The sequence below is a fragment of the Pogoniulus pusillus genome, chromosome 1 (genome assembly GCF_015220805.1).
Source record: "Pogoniulus pusillus isolate bPogPus1 chromosome 1, bPogPus1.pri, whole genome shotgun sequence".
Taxonomy (NCBI): Eukaryota; Metazoa; Chordata; class Aves; order Piciformes; family Lybiidae; genus Pogoniulus; species Pogoniulus pusillus.
The window spans coordinates 39,778,963-39,802,578 of record NC_087264.1 but is presented as its reverse complement, the minus strand read 5'-3'; the positions used below and the strand labels follow the sequence as shown (position 1 = coordinate 39,802,578).

The following is a 23,616-nucleotide window of genomic DNA, read 5'->3' as shown; positions in this document are numbered from 1 at the left end:
ATCAGAAGATAAGTGTGTTCTTGCAGGCAGATTCATTTTCATATCTGACTTTCTGCAGTCCAACTGACCTTTGCCATATGGAAAGAAAGTCCAGTCACAAGAGAGGCATACCTCAGAGAACTGACCACCAGCCCAGCAAATGAAAGCTGCAGTGAAGAAGCTTACCAAGTGCTATACTAGAAGTTAATATACTTGTTAAACCATTTGGTATGCAAACCGCTTTACCTCAAAGACTAACCAAAGATCAGATCTTGATCCCACCACAGTGGCTCTCCCTTTGCTAGAGCAGAACAAGTTACAAGCCTACAAATGAACAACAACTACTGAAGACCATTTGTAATCCCAGTATTTACCTAGAAGAGCTGTTTGGTGACACCAGATTGGCACTCTAGGGCCACTGAGTCACAACTCACTGTTACTGCTCTCTGACATGATTAAACTCAGGCAACAATGGCCTGACCTCAGTGATACAGAGCCTCTGACAGAAGCCCAGAAAACAGTCTGCAACCAGGAGCAGTTGTAGAACTCACTGTTCAGTACAATAAAGGCAACTAAACAAGAGAGGTTTTAGAAACCCACACATTTGAAAAATGTCCAGCTTGACAAAATACCTGTCAAGTCTGGTAACGCTTTTTCTGAAGTGGCTGCCACGTTGGAAAGTCTCTTTCTTATTGCCCTAGGACTCAAAAGCTCCAATACACCAGACGGAAAAATCTGCCACTGAATGTAACAGCTTTTTATTAGGCCTTTGTGCTAAGACAAGTGGCAGTGATTTCAGGTAGATACCTACATGTTTCAAATTTTAGTTTGCAACCCAGTAAACCTAGAGGTTGTTTCCCCCTTTAGTTTGGACTGATACAGGCGGTCAGCTGAGGTACCTGAACTGGTACACTTCAGTACACTTCCAAATTAAAAAAAACCAATCAACAGTGTACATTCTCTCTGAGGACTCAGAATCAATTTTATTGTTCTGGCAAATACATAAATTCACCTTCTCAAGACAAACATTTCCCTCTCCTCAGTGATCCAATTATGGACAAATAAGCCTTTCTGATAGAAGATGCTCATGATAGGAAACAATTTATTATGCAAACATATTCTTAAATCATGAGCTCTATCATCCACACATCATTGGGATCCCATCATCTACATCTCCAGCACACACAAGGCTGTTTTTGAACAGGGTCAATCTGATTTCTCAATACTACTGCAGCAACAGTTCCATTTTTACCCACAGACATCAAATAAGGTTTGCGTTAATCTCTTCTTAACAAAGACATGTTAATTTGGATGCAGACAATATACAGAAGATTCTGAAAGTATTACTACCTATTCGCTCCTCTGAAAACCAAACCCACTCAAAGGTCTAACATTACAATGCAAGTAAATAATACATGGTAGGAAAGATGGTGCTTAGCAGTTTCATTTTATTCACTTGGTATTTTCCACAGTACTAATGTGTTTTGCAAGTGAAGCAATTTCCATTTACTGACCTTGGCATTCATCAGGACCATACTGTGGTTTATACTGAAAATTTGAAGCCTTTATCTGATCTTACAAATAAGTGTAAAATACATAAACAATTATCCTAGTATAAAATTGAATTTTATCTCTCTGTAACCAGCTTTTGTCTATACTACATATTTCTATGTTTGAATACAATTCAAATTTAATAATAGGTATAATTTATTTTCTGACTTTTCATTATCTTGACATTTTAACAATCTTTTTCTTTATATATACTCAGTCTTAAATTTTATCTAGAGCTTCAACTCCACAGTTCCTTTTGAGACATGTACAATGTGTCTTTCAAAATGCCTGTTCAAGGTATAAGCCTGCTAAAAGAACATATTGTTCATTAAGCAGACCAAAAACCAGTATAAAGAAGTAACAGAATGTAGTAATACAGAAAAATACCAGATTAGGAGAGAAAATGTAGCACTGCATGTAGATGACAGAAGAAATCAAAAGCTATAGTGAAGAATTAGAAGTAGGAAGTAGAGTTCTGAAATTGGTGGTCCTGGAAAAACTAAACATGAAGTTTAAATAGTTAAATAGTTTAATAGTTTAAAAGTTAATGGCTTAAAACGATAACCAAGGAAGTATTTTTCTCTTAAAAGACAGTCACTACTTTACATTGAATGCCATAGCATTAGCAGTTAAGAGGGTGTCCAACCTAGACATGAGTCTCTCACTGGTTCATGAAAACAACCAACCCCCCAGAAACCAAAATAATGCGTTATCAAGTAATATTTTGGGCTTATATTTAAGTTATATCAATGCACCAACTAACAGTTTATTTTCTTAGTGTAACTGATTACCATCACTTCAACTAACCATCCTCCAAGTTTTACTACCTCAGACACACCTATGTGGTCTTAAAAAAAAAGTCAGCTGTGTCTCAAAGTCAAGTTCTCACTACCGACAGGCTCAAGTATACTTTGTACCCAAGTGCCACAGTTTACATGGAAGCTTTCTTTTAAGAAAAGGCTCAGAATTAAAGGTGGCCAGGGAAGGGGGAAAAAAAAAAGAAAGAAAAAGCAAACAAAACACAATAAAGAGTTTGTTCTCTAAGGTGGCAGATGTGCAGCAAAAGCAAGAAGCTTAATTAAGCCGTGCTACTTGTATACGAATATTCACAGTAAAGTATGAAAAAACATCCCAAAGAGGTTCTGATGAATTGATACCAGAATCATCAATTTCCACACAGGGTAAGCAGAAGTCTGTGGCCACAGCCAGACTGGACACACCAGCACTGTGTGCACACTGGCAGGAGGATTCTTTCTCGTCTGCAAACAAAGCTGATCACTGGCCCTCTGTGATTAGAAAAGGAATGTCATAACCATGGTGGTCTAGACTGTTAGGAGTAAAAACAATACATCCTGAAATGAGTGGCCCTTGGTCTGAAGTGGCTGTGGTCAGGATGAGGCATGTTAGAAAGTAGTCCCTCAAATACCTTGTGATAAATGCATGTGGAGAAAATAACATGAAAGAACATTGCAGTCAATTGAATAAAAGGTTAAAGAAAATAAACAATATTTTTGCAGCTTAGCATATATTTGTGAACTGCTGGTGCAACTCTATGCTTGACAGAAAAGCTATGAGGCTTTTGGTAGCTTGACAAGACAATCTGCAAGCTTGAATGAAATGTTCAGCTTAAGGAATTAGAATAAATCTGATGACTGATGTGCTACTGAACATGACAGACTGTCATCTGTTTTAAACAGGATCTCTGCAGGATGTACTGAAAGCAATTTTTCCCCCCATTACCTTAAACTTACCAAGATATTGTCCAATGAATTCCGGCTAATTTACTAAGACAAAAGATCTTCTCAAACTCTTGCCATTTCAATAAAATAATTAAATAGTCATTCAGTTTACTTGCATAATTAATTCATACTGATACTGTACTTCGGTGATTAATTTACATCCAATCTACGGAAGTGTACAACAAAAGCAATAACTCTCACTTTCAAAATTAACTGCATGATAGAAGTAAAAAGTGACTACAGCAGTTTATCTAAGCCATATTCATAACTAGAATTTCATATACAGGAACATGAGGTTGTTTATCTGTTATGAAAGCAATTAAATATTTTCTTATTCGGTCTGAAGAATATTCTAGTGGTTATTTTTTTCATATTGCCAGATTTAACATAAAAATATTTACAAGCATTCCTCAACAGCTTAAAAAGAAAAAAATCAATGAAGATTCAGCACCAAAAGTCTTACAGTCTAATAGTAGTGCAACACAATAGATAGCTGGGGATAGATCGAAAGCCACAAACTTTCATTTTACTCTGCTCAAATCCAGGAAAGCAGTCAGAAAACCTAACACATTATTTTAAATGTATACATGGATACCCTTACATAAACAATGTAACATAAGATAAAAATATTTGGGAGGCAATTTATGCTATTTTAAAAACCACACAAGTGTCAAAACTTTGTCAATACCTAGACTCAAATGGGAATATCCTTCCTCTATCAGACAGTAAGTAGTTCCTGTAGGAATTACTGAGGTGCTTTACCATCTCCTTATCCTAGAAAGGATGATTCAAATCTATCCTACAAACAAAACAAAACAAAACAAAAAAGAGATTCTGTGACATCCACTTGGAATCTGCACCTTAGATATGGGGAATAGACAGAACTGCTCATTGTTGGCTAAAGAGCAGTAACATCAGTTTGAACCATACTGCATCTACAAAGCTGAACAGGGATGCCAGCACAACGTGTGCTTCCAAAGGGGAATAAGAATCAAAATATTGAGGTCATTCAACTTTCAGAACAGGCTGTGTCACAGATGCACACCACTTGAGATACTGATATTGTGTGAATTTCCCTCTTACTTAGTTATCTATGCTCAGCTAAAACTCCATACCACGTATTTATAAGGAAGAACAAACCATATCATTCAGCTAATAAATGTCAGTATTAGACCAATTTACCTTACAAGCTTCCCTTACTGCGATGCAAGAGCACCACAGTGGTAAATAGCTCAGCAGAAAACCTGTTTCTAGGCACGGGACAGATTGCAAGTATATACACATGCATTTTATTGCCAGAACAGAGAATTAGGATTTTGAAAGATGCTTTGCATTAGAGCTGACGAACTTACACATCTGAATGCTAAATTCAGATCAGTAAAAGTTCCACCCAGCCCTGCTGCTAAGACACAAACTTAGACAAAAATTGTTTGCAATTTAGACCACAATTGTTTGGGTGTCCCATTTCTCCTCTATCTGCACTCTGGAAAACACTCAGAAGGCCAAGAGATCTTTTTCTATCAGTTGTGTTGCACCTCACTGACACAGAATCTCTGATTCTTCCTAAAGCTTTTCACAATTGTCAGCTCTATATCTCTCATTCTTCCCTGGGTCAAAACACCAGACCTCAACAACCTCTGCTATTCAACATGTTACACTGCTAAATGCTTCAGGTATTTAGATCAGGCATTCAGGCAGTAAGATCTCTCAAAACAATCAGGTGCTATCTGCAAGGAAAGCTGAATACATGGAGGTGGTCTCCACTTTCTATGGGGCAATTGTCAAAATCAACTGATGCATCAAGCACAGAAAAATGTTTGTTATCAATCATCTAATCAGGATGTTCTAAATGCACTGGCAGGTGCAAGGCTTGGCATTTCTGTGTCTTGGTCATTTAAAAATATTTTAAGGTCTAGTTTAATGAAGGCTTATATGTCTCCCCACCACCATCATTTAACGACCAGTAAACACACTGTGTTAATTGTACTACTCATTTCATGTTTCATACAAGATTATTAACCTACTCTTTTGCTTCTGAAGGCAAGTATTCACTGGAATGTAATTTTCTTTGTATTTTGTCTTCTTAGCAATAGCCTGTATTTCATCGAAAGCTCTACTGTTAAACTTTTTCAGGAGAAGTCCCTTCCTGTCCAAAGAAAGTGTTCCTTTAACAAGAACATGAGCTAAAACTTTATAGTCATGCACTTGAGGGGAAAAAAATATCATATTTTTGTAAACACAGAAGTAAAATATTTTGGTGCTACTATCACTGCTCCCAGCAGTAACTAGATAAAAATTCAAAGATGACAAAAACATGACAACTTTGAAGAGGGCTTAAAGTAAAAGGGCATGATGATTTTCAAACAAACAAAAAATGGCTTAAGATGCATTGTTTATGTCAAATGTAGATGCTGAAATTTCATTTGTATGTGAAAAGTCTCTGTAGTGGCCAACTTCTGCAGAGAAGTCAAATCTCTTCCACAACATTTTTTTAAAGTTTACAAGCTGACACTAAAGTAGATGATATTTATATAAATTTATATGGTCCTCCCTCAAAATCTTAAGATGTATAAAACCCTAAGCAAGCTTGAGAATGGTAAACTTAGACTGGATACTAGGAAGAAATTCTTTACAGTGAGGGTGGTGTAACGCTGGAACAGGTTGCTCAAGGAAGTAGTGAATACGCTCTGCCTGGAGGTGTTCAAGGCCAGGTTGGATGGGGCCGTGACAAACCTGATCTAGTGGAAAATGTCCTTGTCCCTGCCATGGGATTGGACCTAGAAGATCTTTAAAGTCCTTTCCAATCCAAGGCATTCTATTCTTGTGGGTGGGACGTGGAAGACAGGAGCTAACTTTTTTTCCCCCTTTATTAAACTGGTCTCACCTTGAACAGTGAGTTTTCTCACTTCTCACCTGCTGGTGGTGGTGTGCAAGCAAACAGCTGTGCCAGTCCTTAGCAGCTAGCCAAGGTGGTCAACCTATCACAGGACTGTTTTGCTTTTCTCCCTCTAAAAGCACAAGGTTGTTCATAGTTATGATGTGATTGTTTTTCAAAACCCACTGAAACAATTTGGAATATTGTCAGCTCCCTTTCCAATGTGCAAGAAGTGCTTGGGTTTGAATGGCTGGATTGCTACTACAGCTATGTGATGTCTTAATAAAATTCCATAATTTCACTGTTGCAAACCATGACTACTAACCATTAATATACACAAAGCAAACCAAACTGTACCATTCCATCAAAATTTAACTCAATAACTTATTTTTTTTACAAATGCTTTCACAACCTCATTTTAAATTTCATTTCTTAGCATACAAATGCCAGTTTCCAATGCACAATGAACAACAGGCACAAACATATTTCCAAAGATTAGTTTAGGCTGTAACTTAGCTCAGTATCCATACAGTCAGAGAAACTTGCAGGCTTTAAGAATGATTTAATTTTTCTTTTGGGATATCAAGTGCTTTGCAGAAGTGCTCCTGCACATAAGTATTAACCTGAGAAAGAACACCAGGGACCCACACCCTTCCTATTGTTTTGAAATGTAAACATTAAGTCATCTAGAATTTCAAATAAGAAATACAGGGTATATGTTAGAGAGATTGTGTACCTGTTACCATCACGGAATAATCCTGATCTGGCAGATTTTTCATGTATATACTTCACCAGCACAAACACAACAAAAGTTCCCACAGCAGGACCAAGTCCATCCTATCAGATGAACTGTGTAACACAGCACTGGGCTGAGAGTGTGAACATACACCATGCAACATGGGTAACACACAAGATTAGTTACTGCTGATTTGGAAGCTCTGAGCTGCACTATTGAACAGATTTCAGTTTTAAAAAATCCAAAATAATCAGCAGTTAGAATTAGTGCAAAACAATAGAAAACTAAATCTCAAAACGTTATTATTCTGCCTTGTAAGTTTCTTCAGAGCTTCCCAAAGGGCCTGTTTTGATGCTTACAACCAGGATTTGCCTACAAAGTAGATGGCTCAGACTGAAAAGGAAAACGAGCTTTCATACTTGCAGCACTCTAGAACACATCAGGGTGTTTCACCCAATCATGTGCAACCTATGAACACCACAAATCTATCCCTGAACATCTTGGCACACGGTCACTGCCATGACTTGCACAGTTAATTCTAAACATTTAGTTTAAAAACGACATTCACTTATTACACATGAATAAAACATATTACAGACACGTTCTCAAGAAACCTCTCCTGTCTGGCTCTTTCGATAGGAAAGCTGCCAGTAGTCTCACCAGCCCGGCCCGTTTAAAGCTGGCAGTTGGCACAGGGCTCCATCTACTGGTTTGTGATCCTGCATACTCAGGATATTCAGAAAATACCGATGGTTCAGAAGAAAACAGTCAACCAGATGCATACACTCACACATATCCTCCAATATTTGTAAACTGTATCTCAAAAACTGTTCTAAAGAACAACACTTTTTCTGTAAGAAATAAATGACCAAAGTCTCCCAATCAGATGTTAAGCTTTATTCTTCCTTCTCAAACAAATAACCAAGCACAGATATTGTGAAAAACTACTGAAAATTGGCTAGTATCTGCACAATTTAAGACATCACAGGTGGTCTTCTTTCTCTTTAGAAGAAGGATATTCCTCAAATATACAGAAATAAAACCATTCCTCCAGGAGACTGACATCAGTTTTCATGAAGGGTATTTCTGCACTGTAGCAGCTGCAGCTCCTGTAGCTATAGTATGTCTAACTTTAAAGATTAAAATTGGTTACTGCTGTCATATCTCAAATTGAAAACCCTTGACTTAATAATCTCATTCTGCCTTCAGCTCATGTTTGGTAGCAAAAAAGAGGCGTATCTTCTCCTCCCTAGGACCCTCTGTGCCCATCGGCCAAGTCTGATGAACTCAGGCTACAGAAGAGACACTGGCATAGAATGCAGCAACAGTGATACTTTCGTGCTGCAGTTTAGGTAGCTACCTGAGCTTGTTCTGGACAAGTTTTACTGTGGTGACCATGCAGCAACAGCTGTGAACTAGTGCCTGCCCAAGCAGCAGCTACATTTAGGTGACAAGGATCAACAAATGACTAACCATTAGCCCCAGTTCTGTTCTCCAAGGCATGTCTAGCAAGGTCAGCAGCTAACTTAAGACAGCGTAGGAATAGAACAGTGACCTCCACAGCTCCTTTCAACTGCTTTTCTTTAAACATTCTGTCCTACACTTAACACCACGTTGACAGCAGCTAAGTGGGGGTCAGTACCATCAAGAGGCACAAAAGCAATGGGGTCAAGATAAGGGAATAATGGAAATATCCACATCCCTCACACTGCACCTGTATGTAGGAAAATAAGAGAATACATTAGCCAGGGAAAAATGGTAACAACCAACAAACGGTCCAACAAACGGTCCAACAAGAAGGCAGGAATGGAAAGAGGAGAAATAAAACCCAAGGCTACATGGAATATAAGTCAAGGAGGACTGGTCACCAAGGACACCAGTGAATTTATTGACTCCCCTTCCAGGGATCAATTTTCCCAATTTACCTTGCCCCTTTAAAACAATAGCTGAAGAGACTAACAGATATCTCCTATAGCAAACTTGTGTAACACCATGAATGATAATCAAAATCACAGAATGGTAGAGGTTGGAAAAGACATCTGGAGATCCAATTCCCCTGCTAACAATTTCTTTAGTTTGAAAGAAAACCAAATTTAAACCTTCAAGGTAGATTTTCACTTGCTAAATTCACATTTTAATCACAATGAATTTTAAAATACAACAGAGCAGAACTATGGAGTTGCTGATGTCCCTTTAAAGAGAAATGACATCAGTGCTGGCTACACTTGAGAAGGATATAGGTGTGGAACTACATCCTTTTTCATCACACACAGTCAGGTGCAGAGAGAGAAGTTTAACTTCAAGATTCCTGTGGTCTAATGAAAATAAATACCATTACTAACAGATCCAAGAATACAGACTTATTAAACACTGTTTGTTTTTCTTCAGATATAGAGCATGGGAATGGAGACATTTAACTACTTCAAGGCTATTTTTCTATCTTAAATTGTTTACACTGTCAGCAAGCTCATGGTATCCTGACAACTACCAAAGAGGGAAAAAAAAAAAAAAAAAAGAGCAATGGGGAAAAAAGGGAGCTAGCATCCATAAAAATAGATCTAAATTGATAGTCTAACTCTGTTTACACTAAGCAACTGAATGTCTACATTACTACCTGTATCACTAATCGAGTAATAAAAATTACAAGTCAGAACATATTTCTGTAGCTCTGGGAAAAGAGCTAAAAAAAGTTCAACGTTAACTGTGGTGGATGTTTCACATTATAAGGAAGGTACTAAGCAGAAAATTGGTCATACATTGCTTATATCAAACTTCAAACAAGGGAAAATCACAGATTAACACTCTGTTATGATAGAAAATGGGAAAAATTACAGTATCTGTGCACAAGTATATACTATAGAAAAGCATTATGAAAAATGTAACTTCATTTATCATGCTTGTATCTAAAAATATACCTAAGTTAACACATTCTCAGCCACCAAGCACTTTAAAGTTTCGAATTCTGTAGGATTTTGTAATGTTTTTACTTGAATGTGAACCACAAGGACAACCCAATGAGAAACACAATCTTAAAGCAAGTCCAACTGTACCAGAGAAAACAGAATTGTACATTTCTAAACATAATACAAATAAATAAAAAAATATATAAAACTTATATTAGTTATAAACTTTTAGTAAACTATTAAACTGATGCTAATAATATTATTATATCAGTAATAATTTAATTATAGGGTAGGTATAATTTAGGCAACCACAACAAGAATAGATGACAATACTCAGTTGCATTATTTCACATCTTCTTCACCATCTAATTTCTCTCAAGCGGGATCAGCTGTTTATAAAGAAATAAATAACTAAACCATACAATTACTGAGAGAAATGAATGGTTAAAAAAATACAGTTTGGCATAACTTATACTTAGTAGCATTGAAGTGGCTACTGGAAAGTCTTAGCATAATTTCCTAATTGTGCTTAGTTAGTATTCTCATTTCTCTAGTAACACTCAGATACAAGCCAAGTTACCACTTTTCTTGGTAACAAGACTTAATATTTCTGGCAGTCAATGTTCTAAAATGAAATAAAAACTATAATACATAGGAAAACACCCAAGCAACAAAAATAAAGTACGAACCAGTCTTTTATTTCCTATTAGATGTAATATGTAAGCACTAGAAATGTTTTCACTTCCTGATGCACTAGAATTAAAGACAAGGGGTCAAAGATATACATTTGGAAATACTGTAATAAAAGAAAGCTAAGGCAGAGTCAATTACTCCCAAAGGGAATGTGGCAAGGACATCTAAAAATAAGAAACAATATTCACAATATAAGGATTTAAATATACTTAACTTTGTGTATTAAAATCTTACACAATGCACAATAATACTTCTAACAGTGTAAATACTCTGAAAAAAAAAAAATAGTTTTCATTCCTTATCTGCCATGTCTTGCATTGGAATGGGTTGCCCAGGGAGGTGGTGGAGGCACCGTCCCTAGAGGTGTTCAAGAAAAGCCTGGATAAGGCACTTAGTGCCATGGTCTAGTTGATTGGATAGGGCTGGGGGATAGGTTGGACTGGATGATCTTGGAGGTCTCTTCCAACCTGGTTGATTCTATGATTCTTTCCCCAAGCCCATCTAAGTTTAGTATCATTCATTTATTTAATTGGCAACTAATGACAATTTCTAGTTCTGGCCCCATCAAGAGTAATTCATACACACACATCCAACTGTGATGCAATTCTTCAGCACTAAATCTCTCTTTACAAGTGAAGATTTTTATTTATAAGCTAAATATAAGTCAACAAATTACTGGTACATTTTTAAAACACCATTAAAAAGTTAGTCTCTTTGCTTCAGATATGACAATCTTTGATCCCATGTTAAATTCTCTTACAGTAGAGCATCACACAACATTTTCAGAACAGTCTTGATTCATTCCACAAACTCTGACGGGAACTGCCACCCCCTCCCTTCAAAGAGCTAATCAATAACCAAGCATTTTAATCCTTCTTTGTCCTAATACTACATTACTGAAGCAAATTAGATTTTTCTAATGTATTTCACACTTAACATTTAAATTAGCACATAGCTAGCTGGAATATTACTATTTAAATGAACGTATAACTTAAAGATCAAATTCTGTCTTCAGCAGATTTACATAAAAGGACAGAAAGGATAACATTTGTCTATCAGCATGTTATGTGAATCTCCTTAACTCAATTTACTATGGATTTCATGGTGCAAAAATTAATGCCCTCCAGGAGCTGAATTCAGTACCAATTATTTCTTCCAAGCCTGTAGTGTAATCCCACGCTGCTGTGACCGATGGAAGTTTTGCCTTTTGCTTTAAGGGAAGTGGGATCTGTTCTTTGGTTTGCTACTCTAGCAAGTGACACTGAGCAAAATGACACTACAGATTTTAATAAGGAAAAGATACCACGAGCCAGTCTTAAGTGTTTTATGCCCCGGTAAAGCCAAGAGCAACATACTGATGATAATTTTACCTACTGATGAAGTTGCCAACAGAAATATATGCCTTTTTCAAAGTGACTTCCCAGAATATATTTCAGGCTTGTGGATTGTGATGATGGGAAGGAGGACTCATTCACCAATACCATCATTGGCAAATGGTTGCTTCCTACCAACAGGTAAAAAGAAAAGATGTGTTAGATGAGGGGGAATGGAAACAGATGTCTTCTTGCAGAGGTAATAATATTTCCTTCCATACCCCACCACCATTCCAGGTGCCCCTTTAGAACACGTATGAGGTCCTCAATCCAGAAGGGCAGGCAGGGAAGACTGAGGAAAACAGTCCTTTTGCAGAGTCTCCCAATTGCACTTTGTCTATCGGGAAAATCACAACCACTGGTACTAAAAACAAAAGGAGGGTAGTAGTAGGCTCCCTTCTAAAGGAGTCTAAAGGAAACAGAGAGTCCTGTGTGTTGACTGGACCCATCCCATAGGGAGGTTTGCTGTCCTCCCTGGGGCCCATGTGCCCCAGGCACATCAAGAGGACACTACCTAAACTAATTCAAGCTACTATTACCCACTGCTGGTTATTCATGGATGGCTATGTCCTCTTTAGGAAGGACAGGTTAACAAAGTGAGGTGGTAGAGTTGCACTCTATCTGAAGAAGCAACTAGAATGTACTGAGTTCTGCTTAGAGGAGGATGAGAAGAAGCAAGTAGAGAGTTTGTGGGTACCAATCAAGGGGCAGGCTAGCAGGGCTGATACAGCTGCGGGTGTTCATTACAGGCCACCTGGTCAGGATGAGGAAGATGGCAGCTGCCTTTCAATCATAGGTCCTGGTTCTCATGGGGGATTTTAATTACCCAGACACTTGCTGGAAGGCCCACTCAGCCAGTCAGCCACAGTCTGGGAGGTTCCTCCAGTGCATCAGTGATAACTTCATGATGCAAATGGTGGAGGAGTCAGCAAGGAGAGGAGCACTGCTGGATTTGACACTCACCAACAAGAAGGGTCTGGTTGAAACAGTAAAGGCTGAGGGCAGCCTTGGCTGCAGCAATCATGAGATGGTGGAGTTCAGGATCTTGAGTGGTAGGAACAGAATATCTAGCAAGATCGCAACTCTGGATTTCAGCAGGGTCAACTTTGGCCTGCATGGAAATTGCATGGGACAGAGTACTACAAGGCAAAGGGGCCCATGATAGGTGGTTAATATTCAAGAAATACTTCTTTCAAGCTCAGGATCAGAGCATTCCAGTGAGTAGGAAATCAAGAAGAGGAGTCAGGGGACCTTCATGGTTAAGTAGGGAGCTGCTGAACAAAATCAAGTGGAAGAAAAAAGTCCACAGATTGTGGAAGGAGGGACTGGGCACTTGGGAGGAGTATAAGATGGTTACCAGAGGATGTAGACAGACTACTAGGAATACTTGCAATTCAATCTTGCAAGGCAGGCCAAAGACAACAAAAAGGGCTTCATCAAATATATTGCAGGAAGAACCAACACTAGAGGCAATGTAGAACCACTGCTGAATGGGATGAGTGCCATGGTGATGGAGGATGTGGATAAGGCAGAGTTGCTGAATGCCTTTGTCTCTATCTATACTCATGAGCCCCACACCCTTGAGGCCACAGAGGAAGACAAGATTAAGGAAGAGGCTTCCTTGGTTGATGGGGACTGGGTTAGGGAACAGTTAAGTAAACGGAACATCTGTAAGCCCATGGGTCCTGATGGCATGCACCTATGAGTGCTGAAGGAGCTGGCAGAGGTCATTGCCAGACCACTCTCCATCATCTTTGATAAGTCATGGTGGCCAGGAGAGGTGCCTGGGAATTGGAGGAGGGCAAACATCACTACAATCTTCAAAAAGGGTAAGAAGGAGTACCCAGGTAACTATAGACCTGTCAGCCTTGCCTCTGTCCCTGGAAAGACAAAGAAGCAGCTTATCCTCAGTACTCTGCTTAGCCATATCATGGACAAGAAGGTCATTGAGAGCAGTCAGAATGGTTTTACAAAGGGGAGGTAATATTTGACCAACATCATTACCTTCTATGAGGATGTAACCAGGTGGAACGATGATGGAAGAGCAGGGGAGGACTTGGGAATCACAGTGGATGGAAGGATGGCAAGGAGCCAGCAGTGTGCTCTTATGGCAAGGAAGGCCAATGCCATTCTGGGGTGTATTAGAAGGGATATGGTTAGTAGGTCAAGGGAAGTTCTCCGGCCCCTCTATACTCTGCCCTGGTGAGGCCTCATCTGGAGTATTGTGTCCAGTTCTGGGCCCCCCAGCTCAAGAAGGAGAGGGAGCTGCTTGAGAGAGTCCAGTGCAGAGCCACAAAGATGATTAAGGAAGCTGAACATCTTCCTTATGAGGAGAGAATGAGGGAGCTGGGCCATTTTAGCCTAGAGAGGAGATGACTAAAGGGTGACTTCATTCATGTTTATAAATATGTAAGGGGTGAATGCCAGAAGGATGGAGCCAGCTAGTTTAATTTATCAATCCAATTTATCCAAACAGGAAAATGATAAATAAACCCAAATCTTAAGATTATCCTTCTTCTATCCCTCTCTCCTTCCTGAGCTTGCCTTTCCATTTTCTCTGCCTCCTCAGTGTGAGTGGCACAGGGCAACAAGGATTGCAATCCGCTTATCATATATTGTCTCTACTGCTCCTTCCTCTTCATACTCATCCTCTGTTTCAGGATGGGGTCCCTCACACAGAACACCATTACCCATGAATGTCTCCAATATGAGTCCTTTCCAGTTCTCTACAACCTGCTCCAATGCAAGTCCCTTCCATGGGTTGTAGTCCCCCAGGAACAGTGTGGGTCCCTGCCACAGATACAGGCCCTGCCAGGAGTCTGCTCCAGCATGGGCTTCCCACAGGGTTATTACCTCCTTCAGAAAAATCCACCTGCTCTGGTGTGGGGTCACCCGAGGGTTATCTGCTCCACCATGAACTTCCATGGAGTGCAAGGGGACAGCCTCAATTACCATGGTCTTCACAATGCACTGCAGGTGAATCTCTGCTCTAGCTCCTGGAGCACCTCCTCCCTCTCCTTTTTGCTGATTTTGGTGTCTGCAAAGCTGTTTCTTTTATATTCTCACTTCTCTCCCCACTTGGAATTGCATGGAGTTTTTTGCTCCTTCTTACATATCATCACAAAGGTGCCACCAACGTCACTGGTAGGCTCAGCCTATCAGATGAGCAGCAGGCTCATCTTGGAGTGGGCTGACACTGATTCTATTGAACATAGTGGAAGCATCCATTAGCTTCTCAGAGAAGCCACTCCTGGAGGCTCCCAGCTACCAAAGCCTTGTCACAGAACTCCCAATGTACATATAAAATAATTTGTAAATTCTAATACATAATATTATTTAACATACCAAACGTCACCGCTCAGCAGAAACTGCCAGTTTGCACTGCAACCTGTCCTTAACAGACAGACCAAACCAAGAAACACCATAGGAAACAGAAGCTGGCTGTTGTGGTTTCTGTGCCATGGTTCATGAAGTTAGCAGACAGCACAACAACCATCCTATCGCTTTAGCTGGTGGCTCAAAGCAGCAGAGTGTAATCTTAAAGAGGATACAGGACAGTGCTTCCCATAGCTGTATCTATTCTACAAATGAGGGTTCAACTCTGTTTCTCTTACCCCCTCAAAACTATTTTCTTTTAAAAGTGCAAAAGCCTACAATAATATTTTCAGGAGTATCTGCCAGTTTGAGCTGTAGTTCAGTCTGTTAGACTGCAGAACATATGGGTCTGTTGTTTGTTTCAGAAGTAAGTTTCAATATATCTAATGCCTAAAGGTGTAAAGGGAAAAAGCATCTGCATAGATCTGAGAGATCTGCACTAAAGTGAAGATCAAGTTAAATCAGTGATTCACAGTTTAAAAGCATTCCACAATCTGCATGCTGCCATCAGTGTCCAACATCTATTTTGCCAATGTCAAACATCTATGTCTGACAGACTAAAACTGCTAAGGAGGTAGCAAAAAGATTCATTAGGATCTCTCAAGTTCACATGACTGTGATAATCAGGCAGGATGCTCTCCCCCTTTACCCTCATCTCATGTGTATCTTCTTGCTTTCAATTCTAGTGAATAATTTAATCACTCTTTCCACACAGAATTACCAAGTCTGTATTTTTTCTCTCAGTGCTAGTTTGAAGCTAGCTAGAATGTTTTGGTGAGAAGAACTAGATTACAGGCTATGAAAGGAAAACGATGGTGATGTGTACTTCCCTCATAGGCTTGCTGAGAGATATAAGAATAAGAATCAAAACATAGATAAGGGCACTTCTGCTGCTGGAGAACTGGCTGAGCTGCATCTCTAACCTCACCCCTCTCTGCCGTTTCTTTGACTAATGCACTTTGCTTCCTAACCCCCTGGCCAAACCTCCATTCTTCCTTGGGACTGGGGTAAGGTTGAGAGGGGTAGGGAGAAGGTGTAAGGGTGGTTGGGAGCCCCTCCTGGGGACTCAGGTTTCTGGGAGGGCTGTTGTGTTTCTGTATTACCTTTTACCTTGTATATTTCTGTATATAAACATATATACTGTAAATATCTGCTTGTATATTCTGCTAAGCTGTAAATAATAACCTTCATTCAATTTTCAGAGCTGGCTGAGTCTAGTCTGGGTTATTTCCAAAGTGTGGGGGGGCAGGGAATACCCAAACCATCACACTCTCCCTCTAACACTTCCAAGCAAGCTCTGAAAACCTCCTTACACTTGTACAAAACATAGGCACCCTCAAACACTAAAACCCCTACAAACTGCACAAAGATAGATCTGGGCCACAGGGCATCCACACTGTACTTCTATTTCTGGCAGTAACACAATGTTTAGAGTTTGTCTTGCAAGAGAGATACTAAGCTGGACAACTGGTTAGTTTCTTACTGATCAAGCAAAGAGGGTAACATTGTAATAGTGCATTTCTAACATAGCAGCATCTACAATGACTTCCAACAAGCAGCGAGACAGAGCAACAAAATGCAAAGAATAAAAGCATCATTTCCTTCTCCAAAATGGGCAAACCAATAATTAAAAGAGAAATAAAGTGAGTATAAAAAAAAAAAAAAGGCTAGAAATCTAATTATTATCTAATTATTAAAACTAGGACACAGATCTTTAAAATTTCATTAGCTACCCACTGCTAATGGACAGAGTAGTCTCCATTACAAACTGGAACAGAAACCAGCTCTGAAGAGTTTGCAGTATCACCATGAGAACCTGTAGTAACTACAAAAAGGTTATATACATCTAAGACAGTATATAATTTCCTTGACTACATGATCTACCAGTTTTATTTGGGCCTTAGCCCTCTAAGTATTCAGAAAAAAAATAAATAAAAAGAGATAGAAAATATCTACTCTAGTGAAGAAATAGCCAGGAGGGAAAATGAGTGTTCTATTGCTGTATGTCCTTTGGACAGGAAGATTTACCAAGTCCTAGGAGCTGATGATGCTGTCACTTCCAGTAATGAGATGTAGCAGTGACTGCCTTACTTCAAAACTCCACCTCCTTTCCCCAAAACTTGCAGTGGCAGATGTCCCTACACTTTCAAATCCTGTATAGGATTTTACCTCCAGTTCCTCTCTTCAATTTCCACACTGCAAACAGAACTACACTGTCTTTTCCTTTGCTGGCCAGGCAAGACAAATGTATCACTTTCAGGACCCTAAAATCAATGTTGATTCCAGTACTGGTGATAGGCAGAAGAGCTTGTAGCTATTGTGCTGATGGTACATCACTGGCATATACAGCTCAGTATCAAACATCTCATACAGCTGAAGGACCTTGTTGAGAAGGATTACATTTTGCACACTTAAAGGAAAAATAAAACAAAACTAGAACTACTACATAGCATAGTATGTTTACTTTAATTGTTATAATGTGGTTTTAACTCTTGCCAAACCTCACAAGATATTTGTTAGTGCCATAATATGTTTAAATAAGCAAATAACACAAAACTGGTGGTTTCAGGTTGAATGAAAGTCATATATTTCCAGAGCAAAATCGTCCAAGAACAAATACTCAAGGACAGGTACAAGAAAAGGGCAAACACATCACTGCATTTCCCTAGGACCCACAGGTCCCACAACCTCCTGAATTTACAGGTCTGAGATTTGCTAAGCCAGAAGCACACTGCTGCAGTTAACTAATTTTTCTTCCAAGACTACAGCACTCCAACTGAAGGCTCTTCTAACATCAATTGGAACTCACTGAAGTACTAAAGACTCTGTGCCACAGTAGGGAATCCCCAAACTCAGTGTGAGCAAATTCCTGCAGTTCCCAGCTCAAATCATTTCAACTTCTTGAAGTTTTACCTAGACTCAGTAGCAGCTGCTACACAGGCAAACATTGGAGAATGTTTTCTGCCACATAAAACAGGCCTCTAAGTACACATACCACAGACTTTTTCCCTAAACAAAATAGACCTTCACAATACAATCAAGAAAGCAGATTAGTATGTTAGGAATGACAGAATCATTCAGATTGGAAAAGATCCTTGAGATCATCAGGTCTAATCACTAACCCTACTCTACCAAGTTCACCACTAAAGGAGCTGAGGTACACAACTCATTGGGACTTACTAAGGAGCTCCTTTTAAAGTCATAAATGTTCCAAAAGGTACAGACTACAAACTTTTATTCGACAAGTGACAAACCGGGGCCTTTCTATCGTTGTTTTTGTGGTGTTGTTTGTTTGTTTGCTTTTAAATATACTATCAGTCTCTGAGTACCCTCCACAGTTTGTTCACTCCCGACACTACAGACCGTGCACTGACATCCTGAATGTGTTTGGGACAGATTGCACCTGGTTCTCCGAGTCGCCTTCCCAGCACTCCCCGCCCTTCGGGGAAGTTGCAGCCTGTTCCCTTCCCTCCGCTCCCCTCCGAGCCGACAGCCTCTGCAAACTGCAAACCGCGCATCCCGCACGGGATACTTGCTTCCCCGCCTCTCTGGCTGCCCAGCGGCTGGTAGGTCGGGGAAGCCGGGGTCGCCCAGCGGCCACGGGGCGTGGGGGAGGTAAAGGCGACTCAGCCAAGGGGCGTCGACGAGGAGGTCTGTCATGGCCCACGCAGCCAGCAAGTGGAACAAGGGCTCCAAGGTGAGGAGCAGGCCGGGCAGCCACTCGGCCCGGCTCTAGAGGCCAGTGAGGCGAGAAGGCCAGACAGGGCCGCTTTCCCGCAGGGCAGGCGCGAAGGGCAATCTACAAAAGCCGTCTTGACGGGACGGGACGGGACGGGACGCAATGCCGCTGCCAAGCCTCGACACGTAAGACAGCGTAAGGTCAAACCCGAGCGCTGCAGGACAGCTGCAGACTCCCTAGGCTACAGCCGCTGAGGTAAGCGCCCCGCCAGCCCGTTACCTGCGCGCTCCTCCCCGCCGCCGGCGTGCGGTTACTCCGCGCCGCGCCTCCACAACAAAGCCCACGAGCAGGCGGAGCCTGCAGCCGAGGCGGGGACGAGTTAGCAGCACGCAGCTGCCGGACCGGGGCCTCTGGGCTGGGCCGCGGGGATGGCGCCGCCTGCGGGCGGCAGAGGCGATGCAAGGCCAGGCGCGGCGGGGACAAGCGGGAGGTGAGGGCCTCCGGTAGTTTAAGCGTTGTTTGCGGCTGCCCCTGGCTTGCCCGCATTCCTCTCGCACATGGAAAAGTTGTTCCCGTTCTGGAAGGATAGCGCTGGACGTCTGCCCAGGCTGGCTAGTAACGGTGTTCCCTATTAAGGAATACAGTAATTGCAAGCAGAAGCAAACCCTGCCAGGGCCATTTAGGAGGAGAGAGTTGTGGCACACATATGCTGGAGAGAGTTGTGGCACACCTATGCTGATTTGGGAAGCATACATATGTAAATGGAATCAAATACAACGGAAAGGTTGCCCTTTGCAGTAGGTTGGGAGGGGTGGCTGAAGAATCAGGAAGATGTGCCATATATAAATGAGACACTTGGGAGAATTTCGGTGTTGAGCTGACTAGATTTGGGGTTTGACTACTGTGAGGCAAATTTCATCACCTCCTAACAGGAGCAGAGTTTATTTTTTTTTTAAGGAGCAGGTGTTATGCAGTTCTATAAACATACCTCTGTGTGAACTGTATGTATGTAAACCTTTTTGCCTGAGCAATACCTTTTGCAGAAAACAAACCTATGTGTAGTTTCTGCACCCTCTGATCAACTCCAGATTTCTCTTTCCTGCAGCATCTTCACCTTAATACTACGCTTGCTATTTGTATCAAAGAGAACATTTTACAGGGAGGCCTACACTTCTGGAACAAAAAATTAGTTATGTTTTGACATCTGCTTTTTGATGATACAGAACACTGGAGACTTGATGGTCCTGCTGTATTTATTGAGTGGCGGTCTCAAAGAGCCTAAACCACCGGAGCAAAGGCAAATATTAATGAAACATTGAAGCTGAGATTTTAATTACTTAAAAGGTCAGAACATTCAGAGTTTTACTAATTTAATGGAGTTGTTCTGTATTTCCACAGTAATCCTCACTTTACTCTTACATAGATCAAAAAATTCAAGTTACTGTTTATTTGCGAATACATGGAAATTATATAACTGAATACTATACTTATTGTTCTTTTATGCAAATAGAGTCTTAGCCTTTTAGCATTTTATAAACACTTCTCTGTATATTTTCTATACTCCTATAACTTTCAGTACCAATAAACCCATTATTTTTCTCTAATCTCTGTTTTAGGTTACCAAAGACCACATTTTCTTTCAAGCTGTGTTGTGGTAGGCCTGAGCAGGCATACACATGCCTTGGCTTGCCCAGGCATGGTTTTCTGATCTCCTTCCTTCTGTTTTGGGGAGAAGCAACCACAGGAAAGAGGGCAAAGAACCTGGAGCCATGTAGTCTAAGGGCTCTGGCCTGCCCAGTCTTGTTTACATCCTCTGGCTTAGCTTGTGCCTGCCTTGTGCAAGGCCTATGCTTTTCCCAAATTTGGGTGAAGTGTGCCTGTGACTTCACCTAATATGGTCAAGCTTGGTTAACTGCCATTCTGATGGCTGTTCTGTGTCTAAAGGCCCATTCGTCTTGGGCTGTATTTATAAAATGAGTTGAGCAGGTAACACAACATGCTCTCTGCCGTTGAAATCATGCTTGCTTGCCTGCTGCCATTGCTTACTCCCTTATTGTATCCTGAACTGCCTGGGAACTCCACTGCCCAAGTTTACCAGAAGCAGGCTCTAAAAACCTCCACACAATCGGCCTGCATAGCCAGCATGATGTTGTACTAAGACTGCATATCGCAAGACACCCTGCCTACACCTGAAAGTCTCCTGCCAAAATTGAAAGTCCTAGAGATACACAGATTGTCCAGAGGAGCCAAGATACAAGGTCAGAGATTGTCTGCCTCCTTTCCCAGCACTCTGTGAAGCCTGGGAAGAACCAGAAGCATCAGTGGCTAACAAGCCAGAATTCCCTGCAAGCATCTGGGTACTGTCTGAAGCTGTAGCTAGCCCTGCGAGTCAGGAAATAATATTTTGTGAGAAACATTTACAGCCTCTTGTAATTCACCATAGCCTTCTGCCATAAGCAGAGAGAAGCTCCTTGAGTCCATCTAGTGGACAAGTGGTATATTGGCTGCAAGCATTGTATTTACTGCAGGAACCTTCTCTTCCAGTTCAATTGATTTCAATTAATGTTTATATATTTTTGCAAGGTATTTCTAGATCTAGTTATTCCTCTGTACAATGTTTATATGACTGTGCAAAGAACTGATTATTATTAAAATTAGTAATCTGGGGTGGTGAGAAATGTGAATATCAAAATTAATAAAAATATTAAATTGGGAAAATATTATGTCATATTAATTACCTCTTCATAACAAGTGGGAACCTTCAACTATCAAAAAACACTCAGAGACACTCTGCAAACTAAGTATCAGAAGGCTTTTACTACTTCATGAAAATACTTTCCCAAAGATACTTTTCTAAAGTTTTAGCTTCCAAGTACTATGGTGCCTGAAATCTGTTCTCGAAACAGGAAAATGTATTTGGAAAGATTTGAGAAATGATTCCCAGAAAAGCCTATGAGTGGGATGAAAACCCTGTAATTTCATAGCCTTGTGCACAAACCCCACTGTTGACACATCTTTCCTTCTCGAAATGTTCCTTGTGTGAAAATCATTGGGGTTTTGTTGGTAGAAAAAAGTTTATTTGCCAGTGACCCAGATGAATCTTGTTTTTAACAAGTTTTTCTAATTTTGCTTATTTTTTTTTCCAGATCCTTTCCCTCAGTAACCTTTGTATTTCCATCCATTCAATATGGAAAGCTATGACCCGAGAACTCCCTTTTGCACAATACTATCTAAAACAAACTGACCTTACTGCTTTCTGCCTCTGTGGAACAAATAATGTCATTTAAATCCCAATCTGAAATAGATTTTGTCTTTTATTTAAACACATCTTTCATAATTACTTAATTTCTGTCTTTGATTATGTGAATTCCATCCAGAATGCCAAAACACTATTTTTTTCCTGTCTATCAAGTTTAGGTATTTTCATCTTCACCTTTATAGCAGTCAAGCATGCCTCTCTTCACAACAGACTTTTTCCTCAACTTTTTCTCTTCTCCTTGAGGAAAATATTATTATGGTATTATTATTAAAAATGCAGATATTTCTTGCATCTTCCAGCACTGGAAGGTGAAGGAAACCAGCATGTATTCTCTTCAACCCTGCTGTCCTACAATATTTCCTAGAATCAGTGTCATTTAGCACATTGCCTCTGATGTGCCTAGGAGTCACCATGTGTAGAATTTTTTCCTTGAAGTCATTACATCAAGGGCTTTAAATGAATATCTGGAAGCCTTTCTCTTACTAAACTGAAATGTATATAGACAGCAACCTGCAATTAAATACCTACCTTGGACATGGAAAACAACAGGATGCATATACTGTTCAAACATAAGAAACAGATATAATTTTAGATATAATTTTATATTTCTTAAGGAACAGATAAAGAATTGGGTACCAACATTTGCCTTTGGTAGCCATGTTGTAGGAATACATAAATGCATGTAGTTAAAAATTACCTATGCTTTGAGTTTAGCATAAGCATAAGGCAATAAGAGTCTGTTTTTTCAGGAGAGGCAAATTTAAAAATAAGGATATAAAAAATACTTTTCTTTTTCTTCCCTTTTAAAGAGGTGTCAGTGGAGTTCAGAATTGCTTTGAGGATAATGTGAAGGATTTCTGATTGAAAATGAATATCCTTGTCTGTATTAACATTGCAGGGCTATTAGCAAGAAAGAAAAGAAAAATAATTAATCTCAAGTTATCAATGTGACTGGTTAAACAAACAATCTAGCACGTTATTCAAGGGCCATTTCCTTAAGTTCATCTTCTTTCTTTAATAAACGTGCCCTTGAGATCAACAGCATCTGTTTGCTCCCTTAGACCAATGTAATTGATATTGTATGTGCCCCTGCTTGTTAGAAAAGAAGCAAAGGTTGAGCTCAGTGTGGACAAGCCTTTCCTCAGGGTAATAGAAATTTGCTGTACTGGAGCCTGTGAACTATATGCAAAAGGAGAAAACACAGATGAGTATGAGAAAGCACAGTGCTGAATAGAATTAAGGGCAACAGAAGAAGCAGACATACGGAAAAAATATTTAAAGCTATATGTTGGTAACCCAGAGGTTTTATTAGAACAGTCAGTGATGCAGCAGGGAAAATAAAAGCCTATCTCCAATACTTCGCAGGCTTCAAATCCATAGAAACATTGTAACTATTCAATTGTAGCTGAAGTGCTTACACTGTAGTTCATTAACCCTAGTGCCTTTTTTGATCT

General features: G+C 40.1%; 1 protein-coding gene and 1 long non-coding RNA gene across 4 annotated transcripts in view; one reads left to right on the top strand and one right to left on the bottom strand.

Annotated features, from left to right (window-relative positions):
• MIPOL1 (mirror-image polydactyly 1) overlaps nt 1-23,616 on the bottom strand; it is a 206,414-nt gene that overhangs the window by 181,910 nt on the left and 888 nt on the right. The window contains exon 1 of one of the 3 annotated variants that reach the window (XM_064149050.1): nt 19,183-19,270. The exons of the other annotated variants lie outside the window; for them this stretch is intronic. The gene's annotated coding sequence lies outside the window, so the exon portion shown is untranslated. Of the gene's footprint in view, nt 1-19,182; nt 19,271-23,616 lie in introns of those variants that run through there. 3 annotated transcript variants of the gene reach the window in all.
• LOC135178292 (uncharacterized) lies at nt 19,342-21,644 on the top strand. The gene is made up of 3 exons (XR_010303454.1): nt 19,342-19,518; nt 20,127-20,247; nt 20,520-21,644. It is a non-coding gene; the product is annotated as an uncharacterized LOC135178292 (long non-coding RNA).